Raw genomic sequence first — 19,555 nt, forward strand, 5'->3', positions numbered from 1 at the left:
CAATCAAGATACTTCCAAATTTAAGCCATCATTATGTGTCAGTGGCTGCTGTGCTGTGGAAACTTCCAGGCTGTAAAAAATTGCTTCAGAAAATAAAGCAAAACTCACATTCCAGATTTCTCACACATCCTGCTCTTCTAAATGTCCTAAAATCTTGTGAACTTGAAGGGTAAAAATGTTTGGCTAAAAGTAGAGACAGAAGAGAATTTTGTTGACATCAAGATGCTTCCCAAAAGTTGCTACAGGAAAAAGTCCACCTCGCAAACTGCACATTTTCAAGACTTGTGGTGCATTTTGGAGAAATAAAGTATGTTCTAAACCAGACAAACATTTTTTAAAATATAGGTGGCTAAAAGGGGATATATTACATTTTAATTGTCTAAGAATAATAATTGTATGCCATCAAGTCAGTTCTGACTTATGACAATCCTTTGCAGGGTTTCTAGGTACAGAATACTTAGCAGTAGTTTACCTTTCCCTTCTTCTGAGGGCTCCCTGGGATTGTGTAGCTAGCCCAAGGCCACATAGGCTGGCTCTATTCACAAGAGGGACAGTGAAAAATCAAACTCCCAATGGCTGGCTCCAGAGCCAGATACCTAAACCACTGAGCTATCCAGCCAACTCACATAAGAAGGTAACAATTTTGATTTTTGTCACCCACTAAGACTATGAATCCAATCAGGCAAAAGTTTGTGGCATGTTTAGCCAGAGACCTTAGCCTGCTTATTAGATGTTGTTAGACGCCATCTCCCATTTGCCACAGGGCAACGAAGCCAATGGTGAGTAAAGACAAGAATTCAGATCAGCAATCTCTGAAGGACCAAAGGGTGCCAATCTCTGCATTAGCCCCTCACACATGCTTGTGGAGGCAATGTTGTACATACCAGAACATGCAAGAAAGAGAACGTGCAATAAAGATGGCCATGATCCCTTTGCCAGCTATATGGTGGTGGTGGGTGTTAGGCCCACTTTTCTCTGCTTCTCACAGGAACTTTGCTGCGGGTGTAAGTGAAATATGCTTTTCAGAGAAATAAGCCCAGCCCTAGTTCTGTAATGCATTGTTATCATTAATGCTGTTTTTTAAAGAGGACCATACATGTCACTGATTAGAACAACGGCAGGGACCTTGCAATACTCCAGATGTTGCTGGTCTGTCAAACCACTGCCCACACTGGGTGGGGATGTTGGGAATGGACATCTACCAACCTACAGAGGACCTCAGGGATCCTTGTTTCTCCATCTGAAGCTAAACAATCTTGATGAAGATTTTTATAATAATGAAATCTACGTAGGTGTAAAAATGATTTTTAAAAAAAAAATATATTGCAACAGTTTTCAGAAGGAACAGGCCATATTTGATACTTCTATGATTCACATCATGAAAAGATTTTGATTTTTTTAAAAAGATCCTCAAGCAGTATGCAAAATTGGGAATATAAAATGTTTCAGTCTATCTTGTCTGTTAAAAGACATGTCACTATTCAGGATTGTATCCAATTGTTAGTTGTAAAGAGGGCATTGCCATCTTCATTCACAACTCCATATTCTGTTTTTGATTTACAGTATGCTTAATTCTCAGGAGGGCTATCAGGATATAAAAGGTTTGGAAACCAAGTCCTTCCTACTAGAAACAGGTGAGGGAGCTGGGCATGTTTAGTCTGCTGAAGAGAAGACTAAGATGTGATAAGATAGCCATCTTCAAATACTTGAAGGGCTGATGGAACAAGTTAGTTTTCTGCTACTCTACAGGGTAGGAACCAAAGTAATGGACTTACGTCACAAGCAAGGACATTTCTATTCACTTTCCTAATGGTCAAAGCTATCTAACAATGGAATGAACTGTTCCATAGGGTGATGGATTCTCCAAAATTTGGCAGTGTTTAAGCAGAGACTGGGTAACCACCTGTGAGGGATGCTTTAAGTAGATATTTGCTGCTTTGGGAACTCAATGAACCCACTGGTCTCTTCCAGCCCTAGTCTTCCATGATACGTCCAGCTCTTCTTTTGAAGGCCGTGTGTGTGTGTGTGTGTCTTTCTTCTTTTGTTCCTTTGAGTCACCGAACATTTCTTTATTGTTTTATAGCCTCAAATACACTTACCACATAATTAGAAATTGTCCTTTCTCAAGTAGCAAAAGACATCTCTTTGTCATAGAACATGCTGTTCCTTGCTTCCATATCTTGCATTCCAGCCTGCTTTGTTTTTTGATTGGTGCTCAGAGGATAAACACATGTTTGATTTGCAAGTTTGATTGGTGGGGCACACAACTTTGGAGAAATCACGGGAGAGGAAATGTGTTTATCCAGAAAATACTTAGTTTGACCCTTAATGGCTTATTTGAACCTCAGTGGCCTCATTTTGGTTATAGACCTCTCAGTGCTCTTCGAGTTTTCTGCTAGAAGATGTGAAAGGAGGAGCCATGAGATCTAGAATTTATTTTTATTTTTATTTCCCTTATTTTTCTCCTTATTTTCCTCCTTATTTTTATTTTGCAAGCAATTTAGGATTCTGAAAATTCACTTGGGAGTTTACTTCGCTCTCCACTTGTCTGTTTAAGCAGGCTTAGCAGCAGTTGTTACAGAAAGCCTTTGGCTTTTCTAGGAAGGCAAGTGTGTTTGCCTCTTTCTCAGTCCCTCTCTCTCCTTCACCATCTTAGCAGTCTCGTTAAAGAAGAAATATAGAGTGTAGACAAAACTTGCTGAACTGGGGAATACAATATTTCCCTAGTGTCTCAAACAAAATGTATCCAGCAGATTGAACTGCATTGAATAGGTTGTACCCTGTTATTTTAGCAGCTGCGGCTAACTGAATTTCACCTTCATGGACAGCGGCTGCCAGGCACTTTGTCTAGAAGGACAAATTCTGCCCTCAGACATGCTAGCAGAGCTCTGGAGGAATCCTGTTTGGGCAATAAGTGAAGTTTCCAAGACTGCACCCAATTAACAGCTTCATCACAAAGCTGAGGCACTCTCTGATTCTAGCAAGAATAGACCTGCTGAAATCCAGATAGACTGAAATGAACTTTATATCTGGTCGTTATAGCAAAATGGTAAATTGGCCTATAACAGGATAATCAAAATGCAAATATTTTCCTTTCTTATTGTGAAAATGCAAGTTTACAGAAAGAAAGGAATCTTGGACCTACCTTTATGGTAGTATAGCCTCTGCAATGTTGATGCATGTGTGAAAGGATATGAATAAAGTGCCATTTAATGTATTTTAATTTGGATGAAGTAATAAGTATTTCCCCCTTCATGAATTGCTGCCTTGTCGTGGCAAAGGGGCTTGGATAATTCAGAGAAGCTATGGGCTATACCGTGCAGGGACACCCAAGACGGACAGGTCATAGAGGAGAGTTCTGACTAAACATATCTTTGCCAAGAAAACTCCATGGACAGAAACAAAAGGCTAAAAGATATGACACTGGAATATGAGCCCCTCAGGTCAGAAGGCATCCAACATACTACTGAGGAAGAGCGGAGGACAAGTACAAATAGCTCCGGAGCTAATGAAGCTGAAAGGACACTCAGCTGCGGATGTGCGTGGAAGTGAAAGGAAAGTCCGATGCTGCAAAGAAAAATACTGCATAGGAACCTTGAATGTCAGATCTATGAACCTTAGTAAACTGGATGTGGTCAAACAGGAGATGGCAAGAATAAACATTGACATCCTGGGTGTCAGTGAACTAAAATGGATGGGAATGGGCAAATTCAATACAGACAATTACAATATCTACTATTGTGGGCAAGAAGCCCGTAGAAGGAATGGAATAGCCCTCGTAGTCAACAAAAGAGTGAGAAAAGTTGCCCTTCTTCCTGTTGGCAATGTGGCATGATGTTGTGCAGCAATATTGGACCATTTCCTGGCATTTTGAATTGTGGATAGAGAAGCACAATATCCCATGTTCATAAACTGAAGGGTTTTGTGGTGTTTTTTTTTTTTTTTTTTTAAGAATTGTAGATGGATGGATGGATGGATGGATGGATGGATGGATGGATGGATGGATGGATGGATGGATGGATGGATGGATGGATGGATGGATGGATGGATGGATGGATGGACGGACGGACGGATGGATGGATGGATGGATGGATGGATGGATGGATGGATGGGTGTGTGCCAAGGATGTCTCCTGTAAAATAATTCACCATTCTCCTTCAATTTGGTTAAAGAATTTCAGAGAAGGAAAAATGTTGCAAAAATTCTTATAGATTAAGTTCAGGATTCTTATTATCTTATGAAATGGTGGAGAAGTGTGCATGTCTCATCTTTTACTGTACAAGTCCAGAATGATGCTACACTGTGTAATACAAAGGAAAAAACAATGCTGCTTTTTTTCTGAAGTAAGTTCAGCAACATCACCAAACAAAATCTAAAGGAGAATGAGGCAGAAAAGTGCAAGCCTCTTTTATGGGGAAACAGAATTGTTGTGAAACTGAAGGGCATATTATTTCTTTATTCCTATCAGAGCACTGCCCAATTTATGGATATATATGAAACATGGATAAAATTAAAAACACATTAAAATCTTAAGAGAATTAGACTGATTTTGACCAGAAGCAGGCTACCTCAATTAGCATTATATTGGCCATTTGCTAGTTCTTCTTTTGTACACTTGGTGGGGCATAAGCTGTATGCATTGATTGAATTTCTCCACAGTCACAGAAAATTTGCCCTGTATCCATTTTACTTGATTCTTTGATCTTCCTACTTTTTGAGACATTGTAAAGCATCAGGCTCATCTTTAGGAACCAGACAGGAGATTTGATTAATCATATTGTCTGAAGCACTAGGCTTGGTCTCTCACTAAGACATTACTGGACCAATATCTATTATACGGCAGCAGCGTTCATATGCTGGCCAGAGCTGGAACTGCAGTTCTTCAGTGTATCTTGAGCCACATGATTTGAAGAACCAATTCTGGCCTGGATGGCTATATATAACTCTTGCTTCTCACTGAATTTCTCAGACTGAGCAACTTGCTTGTGAGAATAAGAGCACAAAGTGCCTTGCACTGGGGTTTTCTCCTGCGTTGGCTTTTCATCTGCCCAACCTGATTCCTGGTTACCAACCTGTCTTCTGACTAAGCTTCTGTTATCCACTGCACTAACACCTCTGCCCAAAGTGAAATTCAGCACCATGGACAAGTCCTGCTGAGTTTAGACTGTGCCGCAGAGTGGATTCCATGCCTCTGTGAAATTTAGTCATCAGCCTCCAGTGGTTTCCAATGATTCTTTTTTAAAGTAATTGGCAGGCTCTGAGGATGGAGAGCTGCTGGTGGAGCAACCCTATCCCAAGCTCCCTGAGAGCACACATCTGGGTGTGGAATTCAGGCAGCTATCTTGTAAATTTGTGTGAAGGCCAGGTATTCCTTGCCCCAATGACAATCAAAACAAAGCACTTAAGGAGCTGCTTAATTCAGTGGTTCTCAAACTGGGGTCCCCAGATGTTCTTGGACTTCAATTCCCAGAAGCCTTCACCACTTGCTGTGCTGGCCAGGATTTCTGGGAGCTGCAGTCCAAGAACAGCTGGGGACCCAAGTTTGAGAACCACTGGCTTAGTTTTGGCTTCATTATTGAGTCAAACAACTGAGCTGAGATGTACTATTTTGGCTGAATTCTGAACAATCCAGAATCCTTTTTCCAAATCAAGCTCCAGCTTATATAGAAGATGGGAGGAAGTTAGAAGCTCAAACATTTCACTCAGCTTAATCACAGTCTGGTTTTACCTGACTCCTTTGTCATGAGTCACAGGGATTCTGATTTATTGGCATTCTGGTTGGCACCATTATGGCTACAGCTAAGAAATTACTGGAGGGTGAATCCCTGTTTATACTTGTGTGGGTGAAATGTGGAATCTGAAATGTCTCATCGTGGCTAATGAAGCAGTGAAAGAGTGACACTGAGACACAAATGGAAATTCTACAGAGGTTTGTAAGAGAAACACAATGGTTCACCAGATCACCAGGAAACTGGTACATTGTTCAAATTTTATGCACTATCCCTCTGAAGGTACCCTGACATGACGTAAGAAACAACATTCAAAAACAGAGACAATGGTTGAAATCTGTTGCAGCATGGGCATCTACTAGCTTTGCCAAAATAATTGGAATCATTCAACCCAACTCAGCTGTCAATACAGGAATCTACCTCTAAAGCATTCCTGAAATGGCCATCCAATTTCGGTTTATGCAAAGGAGACTCCATCACTTTCTACAGGAGTCCATCCCACTGTTAAACAATCTTACTATCTGGAAGCTCTTCCTAACAGGAGTGCCTCTTTTCTGGGCTGTGGAGGAGAAACCCATTGGCCGGTGGGTCATTCTGGCAGAGCTCAAGAAGGGACTAAACAACTGCAATTACCAAACCCATTAAGAAGGAGGGTTTGGTCACATTTGAGTCTTGGATGGCCATGGATGGATTTTTCGCCGCTGAAAGGCACCCTTAAGTTCAACTTCCCAGGGAATTGCATCTCCTGCCTTGAATTTTTCTTGCAGTATAGCAAACTGGCAGCATTCTAAAGAGCTATGTGACCAAGATGGAGGACTGAACCCATTTTTTTTTCTACTGAGTTTGCAGAAATGCCTGTATTTTACTGTTCAGTATTTTGTTGTCTATTATTCAGCACTGTAAAAAACATTAGCCACGACATGGTGCGTTTGTCTTAGTGACTAATGAACAAGCATGTAAATAAATGATCCATATTGTACCGTGTTTCCCCGAAAATAAGACAGGGTCTTATATTAATTTTTGCTCCAAAAAATGCAGTACGGCTTATTTTCAGGGGATGTTTTATTTTTTTCCATGTACAACAATCTACATTTATTCAAATACAGTCATGTTGTCTTCTGGTTGCTGCCCAATGCTGCCCAATGGTGGAGGGCAGGGTTTCACTTAACTGGGGCTTATTTGGGGGGTATATTACAAGCATCCTGAAAAATCATACTAGGGCTTATTTTCAGGTTAGGACTTGTTGGGGGGGGGGACAGGGTATTATACTTCTGACTGGGAAGCCTTGGCTCTTGTTGTAATGCCATTGCTGAGGATCTGACATCTTCACACAGGGAGGGCATGTCTGTCTCTTTCAGCATGAATAACCCTCCTTTCAAAAGAAAGCAAAGCAAAACATCACACTCTTGTGGCACCTTTAAGACTAACAGATTTATTTCACTAGCAGATCCACTTACAATCCACTTCTTTTCACTCACAGAGTACAAAGCTAAGGATGGCAATTTACATACATTGCTGAACATGACAATTGCATTATTAACACTGGTAATGAACTTTCGCTGTGTCAATGCTACAAACAACTTGACAATACGTAATTAGCTGGTGCAAAGTGTTTGAGGCAAATAAAACATAATTATTCTTTTGCTTTCGCAACACTGAAGCATTTATTCAGTTCTGATCTCAAGGTGAAAGCTGGATGTACTAAGACTAATACAACTTTGGGGCCATGCAAAATCTGTAGGGGAAACTTTCATATTAATACATAAAGCATATTTTTACACTAGATATATTTTACATTTCATCATCCATCTGTAAAGGAAGGGAAAGTTTTAGCTCTGCTGATTATTGAAAATCCCATGACCTGGGGAAGCAGAGAAAAACTCATGGCCTTCCTAATACTCTTGGGCTCCATCTCCCATCATTCTCAGCTAACATGACTAATGGTCAGCAGGGATAGGAGTCCAGCCACATCTGGAGAGCCACAAGTTGCTTGCCACTTATTTGGGGGAATAAGTGGAAAGGAGCCAAGAAATGTACAGCCTAGAAATGAGGCAAGTGATTCTGCCACATGCACTGGAACTCCAGCATTCAGTACCCCAAGTGTGTGTGTGGGGGGCATCAAGAGGTTTGATAAGGCAGCTAAATTTCATATATTGATTCATACCTATGAGCCATTTTTAACAGCAGGGTTCCTAGTAAAAGTTATATGGATAAAGCACATTTAACCTAGAGAGAGAGAGAGACTGTTTCTGGGAGTAGGGGTGAGACGACAATAAAAAGGCCATTTAAGCTTGCAGTTCATAGCAACTAAAATAATCCCCCTATATCTTCATTTCCTACTACTGCATTTGTGGCTTTAAAAGACGAAGCATATTCCATTTCCAAAAATGGGTTAGAATATGATGATAGCCAAACTTCTTCTTATTGCTCCTGCTGGTACTATTTCATTAGGAGAGGGAAGGACACATTTAGTTTTAATCTCTCCCTGTCTATAGAATTAAATCACCGTGCTTGTAAATTATGCATGTGAAATTGCCAACAATTTGGGCTTGTGCAATTTCCAGTAAAATGTGCTAATCCTGAATTATGTGATTTGCACTGTTCCAGATAGACTAATTTGTCAAGGCTGACTAAATCCATTCCGTGCCTCCTTAAAGGTGTGGGTGAATTTGATTCGGAAACAGATTTACATCCTTGGCACGAAGCAATAAAACTGTTGGCAAATTTCTCCGATCTAACCCATAAATTCCCTCCTTTTTCAGTAGTGCTAAGGTCGCAGAGAAGGTAGCAGTACCACATCTCTGGTTAAAAGGGAAAAAAAAATAGATGTGGAAAAAAATGCCCACTCACACTTGTCCACCCCAAACATTTGTGTCATAGGTTATGCTAGGATCATGGGGAAAGGTGGGACTGGGAGGAGAAGAAGTTTTATACCACTGGAGTCTGCTTCCAGAAAGTATAAAGTGGAAGGAGTGGAAAGAATGAAAGCAAATCAAGCCAGGAGTAGTCATAGGATTGGCGGGGGGGAGAGAAGTACTGCTGAGGTAAATCCACCTCCCCACCCCCCCACCCCCAATTTCAATACTCTGTTAGCAAAGATTGAGTTGGGCTGGGTGCATGGGGCATTTGTTCCCATTAATGTGACCAATGTAATCTAGCTTCCTACATTTGATGTGTTTTATGACTTTTACATCTTCATTCATTCGCTTTACTACTTCTTTGCTCGTTACTTGCTCATTCCAGGAAACCGTTAGCATTCTGCAAGAAATTCACACTGCGAATGCTTCCTTTTTATGGTTGCCTGTGTTAAAGTCCGTAATTCCATCCCATACAGTAAAACTGAGAATACAGGGTGCTACATTCTGTGCATTCTCAAAGCTACTTTTTGGTTGATGCATGACATTCTCCATCTCAGGGAAGTTGCTCTTTGTTCTGGCTTTCATTATGTAGCTATGATTCAGTAAACAGGGCAAAAGACGGAGGAGAGTTACCAGTGAGAACAATTGCATTCCAAATGCTAGTGGTGCAGTGGGGAAGCTCTTGGTATCCAGGGCCCACTTTTCTGGCCCCGGGAGCCTGTGAAGACCATGCCTTCCAGATGAAACTGGAAGGGCCTGGAGGTTTGTTTCATAATTTGTTTTGTTATTTAATATTCCCTTAAAGAAAGGGAGGTAGGCAGAGGGGGAAGGAAGGAAGGAAGGAAGGAAGGAAGGAAGGAAGGAAGGAAGGAAGGAAGGAAGGAAGGAAGGAAGGAAGGAAGGAAGGAAGGAGAATCATGGCCCCATAGTATATAATGTTCTCATTTTGGCAGGGGAGAATCAGTGGATCCTATTTTCAATTTCCAACATCGCTGACTGAAGGCAAATGCCAGCAGTTGGAGGATGGGATAGTGAAGAGCATAGAAAAGTGATTATTTAGACTACAACTCCCAGAGGTTTCAGTACCCCTTGTTGGCTGGGGATTCTGGAAGTTTGGGTCAAGAAAGCAAAACTTTTCAGAGCTCAGGCACAATGTCTTTATGAAGTCGCATCAGATTAACACAAATTCTGGAGCAATGCTGATGACATTCTTCTAGGCTGTTGGCATATGCTTCTACAGTGGGGTCTTGACTTGAGAACTTAATCCGTATTGGAAGGCAGTTCTCAAGTGAAAAAGTTCTCAGGTCAAATCTGCATTTCCCATAGGAATGCATTGGAAACCATTCGATCCGTATCTGCTCTTTTCCGTCCATAGAAACTAATAGGAAGCTGCTAGTCTGCCTTCGACCACTAGAGGGAGATATTTTGTTTCTTTTTTTCTTAGGTCAAGAAAAGTTCAGGGAAGGCAGGGAAAATACAGTCCAGGCAGTCCAGTACCAGGCAGTCTGAAGACTGTCTCCCAATCCACTCTCTAAACGCTGAGAAGAGTGAGGAAGCAGACAGGCACCCTTTTCACTGGCCAACAGTTAACTGAAAGTTCACTTTTTGCACTTTCCCTGCCTCCCATGTGGGTTTTTTTCAGTTTTTAACTCAAATCTAAGTATGTAAGTCAAGTCAATATTTTCCTATGAGAGTGGTTCTTAAGTCAAAATGTTCTTAACTCAAGCCGTTCTTAAGTCAAGACCCCACTGTAGTTAGTTAGTTAGTTAGTTAGTTAGTTAGTTAGTTAGTTAGTTAGTTAGTTAGTTAGTTAGTTAGTTAGTTAGTTAGTTAGTTAGTTAGTTAGTTAGTTAGTAAGTAGTGGCATGCACAAACAGTCAATCAAGTGATCAGCATTGCTCCCAGGACCTTAAAACAGGCAAAGGCAACTAAAAAGAATGAAAAAGAGGGCAGGAGCAGTGGGATTTATGAAGACCCTCATCTTGATCCTAAACCATTGCTTTTAACCAGGAAAATCCTGAATATAACCATTGGCCCAATTATGACCAAAAAAAGAGAGAAGTTTCAAGTAAGTGTAACACGGGAATAGAGGTTTGCACTTCAGTGGAGCAGAGATAGCAATTCTTGAATATATATGAGAAAGGAAAGGAAAGGAAAGTTAATTACTAAGGAACTTAAGATGCCAATCTATCCATTCAGTGCAAAAGCAACATGGGGCAGCAGTGTGCAGACTGGAACATTTCAGCATGCCATTGGAGCATCCAGAGGTTGGAAAAGTTACTATTTGGTGTACAGTACTCACAATCCCCTAGCCAACATGGCCACGGGATGAGGGGGATTCTGGAAGTTGCTGGTGTTTGTTTTTGTGTGTGTGTGTATACACATGTGTGCAGAAATGGTAGCACAAAAAAGTAACTTTTCCAAGTTTTGGGAGATCTAATGTTGGAAAGATTATTGTGGAAAATAAAAGAGCAAGTGTCTCTCCCTGCAGGCAAGAAACTAGCCAAGCCGAGAGAATCCTTCCTTTCCTCCTGCATCTTAGATTGCCAAGTGTCTACTCTGTTATGGGCTGTGGGCTAAGGAGGGGATTGGTTTTAGCTCCTGAAGAAAGCATAGGAACCTTGCAAATCTGTATCCTATCCGAAATTGCCAGTGGCTGATGTCCAAAAACTATTATATGGATAGATGCCCATTTAAAGCTTAAAGAGTATCATTCTAATAGTTTTAGTCGTTCATTCCTGAATAACTTCTTCAATAATTCATAAGGAATCATCTCTTTCTCAGAATCATGGCTAGAGCCTTGAGCACCATGTGCTAGTTTTATAGGTCTTTCCAAGCAGAATTTACATTTTGAAAACAAACAAAAATATGATACTGGTTTTGTACAGTGTTTCCCTCTTCATTTCCAGACCAAAAATAAGACCGACCGACCTACCTACCTCCTAGAAATAACGCTATTCTCAATAAGCTTTCCAGGAATTGATTCCATTTTAAAAGCACACTCATTTATATTCCAGATACATCGGACTGCTATAAAAAGTAATTGGACCAACACAGCATGTATTGTGGCAAAATAAATCTGGCAGAGTAGGTGCTACATTCAGATTTACATATTGGCCTTGATTGAATTCAAGACTGAAATGAAAATTTTAGACACACACACACACACACACACACACACACACACACACACACACACACACACACACACACACACACACACACACACACACACACACACACACACATACAAAGGAGAGTTTCTCTGAGGACAGATAAATAGTTAATAGTCTATTGTTCTGTGTCCAAGCTACATTTTACTATTTCTCTGGATGTGGGATGCCAACCCAGTGTTTAACTTACAGGAATCCACCTTCTCCAGCCCTTTGTGTATATTAGTTTGTAATGTCTAGGCGGGCATAATTTGGCTCTCTACCCACATCTGGCTTTTTGCACAATTAAAGATGCCAATCTGTTCTCTTCATCTGTACTGCTTTCTTTCTTCAGGCTGTATGTCTAGATTTAGACATATTTAGTCCTTAGAACACTAAATAATCACCGTAGCTAAGCCACCTGTACTAAAAACTTGGGCATCTGTCTCTGTTCATTCTCAGCTGCCATCCAGGTTCAGTGGCTCATTGCAATGGTGTTTCTATGTGTGTTACACTTGTGTAACATCGGTGCACCAAAAGGGCAAGAATAAGGAGAGAGGACTGAAGGGAGAGCCAAGGCAAGCAGGGGGGCACCAGCATTGCAACTCATGAGCTATCTTTGTTGTACAAGCACTGGAGCAGTGTGCAAGGCCTGGGAAAACCTCCCTATGGACTCACAATGAGCCTTCCACAAGTGCTAGTAGCTTGGCACATGCACTGTAGATAAGGCTCCGCAGGATGTGAGCAGGAATGAAAACCATCAATGGCCAGATTCCTGTTGGGATAAGTGTCATGATGGGACTCTGTGGTGATATCATCTGCTTCTGCTGTTTTGGGGGAGTTAAAAGCTTCTTATCTATCCCACTGCCTGGCTCCAGTGATCCCTAGTGATCCTCTTCGTTCTAGGACCCCTTCAGGAGCCATGGAACAGAGCAGAGAATGAGTTAGAACTGGAAAATGGCTTGCTATAATTGCTGTGTCTGATGACATCACCAGAGTTCCGCAATGTAACTTACACCATGAGGATTCTGGGCACTGTATCTGCCAGATGCATTTTACTGCCTGATCACACGTTGATTTCTTCCTTTGGCACCCTCTTGCCACATTACTAGGTTAGTTAGGGTTTTTCCCTCCCGAAATTCTGAGGCCATTTATTCCCTTCACGTTCATTGCCACAGTTGGGTGGCCCAGACGTTGTCCCAGCTCCCATATCCCCACCCTTGCTGTCCTCTTGCAGAAGGCCTGGCAGCAGGAGGCATGTAGGGGGGAAAAGCCTTCCACAAGCCGCAGCAGCGGTATAGGTCTGGGAAAGTTTCCCATATACCCTGTGGGAAGGTTGTGTGAAAGTTAAGTCCTAATGAGATTTTGGCAGCAACAACTGCAGTTGCTGGATACTTTGGGGAGCCAGTCTAGATGCCCCTCCAAAATGGTGTGGTCCTTCTTTTCCTGGCGCAGGGGTGCCATTTACCTGTATTCTTTGCTAGCCTACCTGGATTTCCTTTGTCTCCATTTTCAAAAGCAGTTGACCCAGATGCATTTCCAGCCCTTGTCCCCTGCTATAGCTCTGAACATCACAGAAGGACCCACTAGGTCCCACTGCAACCCCTTGGTCTTAGGTTTTGGCCTTCCATTCTCAAGGAATGGGCTGCTGCAGACCTGGCTACATAAGCCCTAGCTTCCCCACACACATACCTAATTCCTTTTAAGATGGCCCACTTTGCTGTCTTTTCAGAAGGTGAGAGAGGGGCACCATTGATGAAAGATTTCCTTATGAGCCCTGCAACTTTTTCCCTTTCCTATGGAAACAGTGTGCATATTCCAGTGTTATGCATGAGAATTTCCCTGTTCCCTGTTAGAAACAGAATAGACTGGCAAGGCTTATCTTTCCTCTTTTATTGGTTGACTTCTGCCGTGAAAATGTTAGATATATCGGTGAGCAGCTAAAGTTGTATTGGATAATAAATCTTTCACCTGTTGGCTCAGTTGCAGCTCCATTTGCTTTCTTTTTAGCAAGCCTTCACCATAACTGGTGATGGCACATCAGGCACCATGAATTTTTAGCTCCAGCTGATCCTCACAGGAGGAGGTGGCTTGTTTTTTTTTCCAAGGAAGCTTGGAAAGGAATTTCTCTCCAGTTCAGGCTGGGGAGAGTGGCATCCCCTATAAGACATGCATTATTACTTGATGAAAATTAGTCACCCACTTCACAAGGTTACTGCTTGTTGCCGACCCTGCCTTCTGTCGGATACATTAGGTCATCCATTTCTAGAGGTCCAGGGGCCTCACATGCACCCATGCACGCACACACACCATGAGTCTTGAAGGACAGTCACACCATCTCGAAAAAAAAATCTCTGGACAAGTTTTAAAGGGGGGGGTGGTGAGAAAGAGAGGCCTCTTTCCATTCTCCAATAGCTGCAAGGAGAAGTTACTTTTCTTTTACTGTTCTTAAGCTTTTCTCCATAATGCCTCGCTTTTTTTAAAAAAAAAGCCCCTCTACTTGAAACAGTTCACAGTGGCAAAAAAAAAAAATTAACTTTGGCATTTTTTAAATTAAAGTTTTGATTATAGCTGTTCAGGGTGTCTGGGACTGCACTTTATAGGTACAGAAGGATGAACCTGAACTTTGCCCTACCCCCAGGACAGACCAAGGAATCAAACAGAAAATAATAAGCATGAATATGAATTAAGGGGATAGTAACTGTTCTTCAAGATAGAAAAAAGATACTGCCTCTTTGAAAATATTCCCTGGACAATTTTCTCCTACAGAGGCACCCAACCCCCATTATAAAAAAAAACCACAGCTCTTGATAAATCACCAGTTACAGGAACTTTTAGGAAGTCTGAATTTGATGATGTCTGGAAGATTAGATAGGATGAGATGAAGCATAAATATTATAAACAGTAACCCTCAGATTTTGTGGTAAAAGCCATAGGATACAATGCTTCCCCTTGTGCTCAAAATACATCCAGCTTACATGGCTACAGGTTATTAAAGTGGAGCAGACCTAGCCATCTATACAACATTATTTGATGAGTGTCACACTGTGGCATTGCAGAGAAAGCAAGTTCTAGGCAAACAGCTTGAAGTTTTCAGAACAGATGTTCATAGCAAAGTGGCTTTTATTAATAGGTAGAATTCCAAGGTCAAGAGGTGTGCCAGGAATGTTTGGCTGGCTAAACTGTTTGACTACATTAGAAAATGGTGCATACTTCTATGAGATTCTAAAATGTGATAAATGCCTCCATCCATTATATTTAGAGCTGTAGTTATGGGGGGGGGGGAAGGGGACACAATAATACCTTTTTTTTAAAGAAGTAGAAAGGTAGATAAAACTTGACAAAATAGCTGCTTCACCATTCACAGTAGTGAATCTGAAATTATTTGAAATTAATCAATGGAATTTTGAGCGTGAAATCCTACCTCTAAATTGAAAAGTTGTAGAGTTCTCCTAGCCTCCATAACTTGTATCCAATACAATGCTAACAATAAGAATTGTGTGCTATCCAAGTGTGATGCCACAGTATAGCAACCTTTTCTGGAGTGTTCTAGCTATAAGAGCACAAACAAGTGATTTGCCAGTGCTGCAGGACTGTGCAGCTTCCCCAAGGCTACACAGGCTGGCTGTTCTTCTAGGAACGACACTGGGAATCAGCCTACTGACCTCTGGCTCTGCAGCCAAGTATCTGATTCACTGAGCTCTCCATTCAGTTAAAATGATATCAGTAGAATGAGAATCCCCACAAGTTCACAGGCACTAGAACACACCATCATCATTCAAGGGGCAGACGTTGTGCAAGTCTGAGGATCTTCCGGAATCACTTGTACGTCCATTTGCACAACCAAACCAACATCAGACCATCACACAAACTCCAAAACTTCAAAGCGACTTGTACAACAAGTTTAATGCCACTACAATGACAGCACTGGATACAGAGATAGAAAGAAAAAGATACTACAGACATATGCTATGGAAAGCCTCAGATATAAGAGATCATACACCTTGACTGTCATATACTAAACAATTTCATGTGTCATCTCTCAGATATCATCAAACACCACATATAATTACAAATACGACTGCTGACATAACAAAGATCAAACACATTCTTCCATGAATGGACGTTGTCACTCCTGAGTGAATGCTTGTCTGTTCGCAAATACCAAAACACCAAACCTGCCCCCCTTTCTACAGCCACTGTTCTCATCACATTCCACATTGATGAAGTCCTGAGGTCAGGTTCTCCATCACATGCAGGCGAGGTCAAAAGCTGCAATGGAGAGCAAGAGAGTTAGCATGCTGGTTCTTGTGTTCGCCCTTTGCATGTTGTTGAAGACACAGCCCTATTCAAACATTTTTATAGGAAGTGATTAAATTGAAAGTGTGAGAAGGGACAGAGTTCTGACCCCCACCTCCTTTCTGTGTCTGTCTTCATAAGGAGGACAGACTAAAGAGGAGGCACCTGGGACATCTCCACATGCTCAGGAATCCTGATTTAAAATACAAATAAATGGATGGAGGACAGGATTCCTAAATCTGAGAGCCTTTCCAATCATTAATGAGCATTTCATCATATTTTTGCTCCTCTATGAACACAGTGATAATGACCTCACCATAATGTACTGTATTATTATTATTATTATTATTATTATTATTATTATTATTATTATTATTATTATTATTATTATTATTATTATTATTATTATTATTATTATTATTATTATTATTATTATTATTATTATCATTATCATTATCATCATCATCATCATCATCATCATCATCATCATCATCATCATCATCATTATTATTATTATTATTATTATTATTATTATTATTATTATTATTATTATTATTATTATTATTATTTTAGGATTGCAGGGTGGGAATGGACCCTAGGAATGATCATGTGAAGCCCCTGTCAAGGACACACAGTGAGGAATTGAACTCACAACCTCTGGCTCGGCAGCCAGAAAGCTAGCTCAATGAATATTGTATACAGATTGCTTGGTGCAATCATATATATGACATTTTTTAAAGATCTTCTGTATTGTATGTCAAAGAAGATTAGGAAAGGTAAATCTCAGCTTCTATGAAAGAGGGGTTAATTCTCTATGCAGGATATGAATCCCAATAAGCTGATATCAGCACAAATGGAGACCTCTGATATTGAAAAACATTTCATTGAAGAATCCAGCTCGAATATTTCACTCCCCACCCCAAAGCTCATAAATGTATAACTGCCCTGGCAGACAGTCTGACTGGGGAATTCCCATACCCATGAGAGTTTTATGGGATTATTCTTTTATTTAAATGAAAATAAAGCACTTACTTCAGCAACCTTGGATCTGTAGTAGCTTGGGGCGGGGTGGGGAAGAGCTCATTTGATCAAAGAAACCTGCACACGTAGGAAGATATATTATTACATACTGAGGCTCTAAAGTTTAAGATGCCCTATTTTAAACTTCAGATGTCTGAAGGTGCAATTGAAGTTCTCAAACTCCGACCACGTATCCCTTTCCCAAAATCAAAGGAGTTCCAGCTCCTAATTCAGTAACTTCACAATTATTGACTTAAAAGGAAACACTTTGACTCACAAATGGGCAATCTGAGCAGATCCAGGGACCAGTTTCCTCTGCCTCATATCTGCGGCAGGCCACCCCCTTCCATGCCACCATCATGCAACTTGTTGGTGGCAAAACAAGAAAAAAAAACTCTCAAAGCAAGCCTTTCCTTGCTTTCTCCTGCTGGAACTTTTTAAATTTGTTGGTGGAATGTGGCGGTAGAATTTGTCAGCCCAATTCAGCAACATGATTTGGGTGGTTGGGGTTGCGAAAAAAAAGGAAGCAGGTGTCATGTTGCCTACACCTCTTCTAGGTAAAGGTAAAGGTAAAGGTTCCCCTTGACATTTAGTCAGTCGTGTCCGACTCTAGGGGGCGGTGCTCATCCCCGTTTCCAAGCCGTAGAGCCAGCATTTGTCTGAAGACAGTTTCCATTGTCACGTGGCCAGCACGGCTATACATGGAACGTGTTTACCTTCCCACTGAGGTGGTACCTATTTATCTACTCACATTTGCATGCTTTTGAACTGCTAGGTTGGCGAGGAGCTGGGACAAAGCGACGGGAGCTCACTCCATCATGTGGATTCAATCTTACGACTGCTAGTCTTCTGACCCTGCAGCACACAGAGGCTTCTGCGGTTTAGCCCGCAGTGCCACCACGTCCCTCTTCTAGTCCAACATTAAAACAAATGCTCTGCCTCCATTGAAAACAATGAATATTCAGCCCCCGTGTCCTCTTTGGTAAAGGCTCCTAGACACTGCAGCTCCACCATGGTCACCTTCCTCTATCCTACTGCCATTCTGGATGGACACATCAAAGGGTGAATGGGGCTCCTTTACCTTTAATAGTCGAGTAGAAAAGGAAATTCCTGTCGCCCTTCACTTGTTATGCAAGGTACAGGTGTTTCCTTTAAAACCTCCTCTTCCAGGTGATTGTTCTAGGCACAGGAGCCTTCTCCTCCTTCTCATGGGTTCACTCTTAGCCACCAGCAGCAATGATGGGGAAGGGGCCAAAAAAACAACAGCAGCAGCAAATTTTTTAAAAAAGCCAAAACAGAATGCCATATTATCACGGTACAAGGAAAGTTCTGGGGAAATCTAACTGTACCGTTCTTATTTTCAGTATTAAATAACATTATGATTTCCTCTGTGGCTCATCGGCATGAACATTTTGTTTCTGGCTACTGTGGAAACCCCAGTTAGAGGGTTCAAATCCTTTTGTGGCATAAGAGAAATATATGCACAATTTTGTTGTTCTTGCCTATCTTTGATTTATGGCTCAGAATGTTCCATTACTTCCGATGCATTGGGAGTTTTCTTCCCCTAATTAAAACAACATTTTTAAGTGTTCCATTTGGATCTTAAACAGAGCATGACTGGGAGTTTGAAAGAGACTACCAGCTGCTGAGGAATAGCTCCACCATCTCATTCAACACACTCTACATCTTTCTCTCTCTAATAGGATATGAATTTATTTATTTTTATTTGACCCTGATCTGACCCTATATAATTGAACAACAACATCCACCACACCTTGCTCAGCAGTTCCCCATATGGCACAGTAAGCAAAGATACCGGTGCCAAAATTAAGATCCAATTACAGACGGGGAAGGTTGCTTCATTATTGTGTTTGATGCTCTAATTAAATTTCCTGACTGCAAAGGGTTGCCAGCCCTGCCACATTCTGGAATCTGGGGCATCTGTTTGTGGGAATAATATGAGACTTGGGGAAATGCATCAAAAGTCTTTAGATTTTATACTTTGGCTCCACTTGGGGTTTTAAATTTGACTCCTTGTGGATGTTATTTTCATTCATAAAAACAGAAAGGGAGACAAGGATATATCGCCTTTGCCTTACCAACCCCAGAATGAAGACGCGAGACAAGAATTATAAGTTAATCAGGGGCCACACTTTATTAAACAGAAGCCATGCTGTCATCCTTTGGCAAACGGGGGTCCTGAAATCCCATGGCGTCTGGAATCAGGTTTAAGCACAGAAGTCTCAAAGGACCTCTTAAGGAAAAAATGGGTGAGTCCCTGGCCCCATGTTCTTGTGGAGAACTTCATTAAAGACATCGAGAATGCGGCTGGCCCCAATTTGAGCACCCCCGGGTCTCAAGCCAGCTTCTCCTTGTTGACTCTTGGTCTGGGTGTGGCCCCAGCACATGTTTCCCCCCGAGCACTGTAACTGCACGATCTGCAGCGTAGGGAGGTCAGATGGGCTATAGTGCACCTGAATTTGCAATGGGATTCACC

At 41.4% G+C, this 19,555-nt stretch overlaps 1 long non-coding RNA gene across 1 annotated transcript; it reads right to left on the reverse strand.

Moving 5' to 3' along the window:
- Window positions 1-11,747: 11,747 nt before the first annotated feature.
- Window positions 11,748-19,318, reverse strand: LOC140704159 (uncharacterized). Its single transcript, XR_012083288.2, has 3 exons — window positions 18,140-19,318; window positions 17,071-17,136; window positions 11,748-16,011 (listed from the first exon to the last, which is right to left on the reverse strand). It is a non-coding gene; the product is annotated as an uncharacterized LOC140704159 (long non-coding RNA).
- Between the last annotated feature and the right edge of the window lie 237 nt (window positions 19,319-19,555).

The sequence above is a fragment of the Pogona vitticeps genome, chromosome 2, assembly GCF_051106095.1.
Source record: "Pogona vitticeps strain Pit_001003342236 chromosome 2, PviZW2.1, whole genome shotgun sequence".
Lineage (NCBI taxonomy): Eukaryota > Metazoa > Chordata > Lepidosauria > Squamata > Agamidae > Pogona > Pogona vitticeps.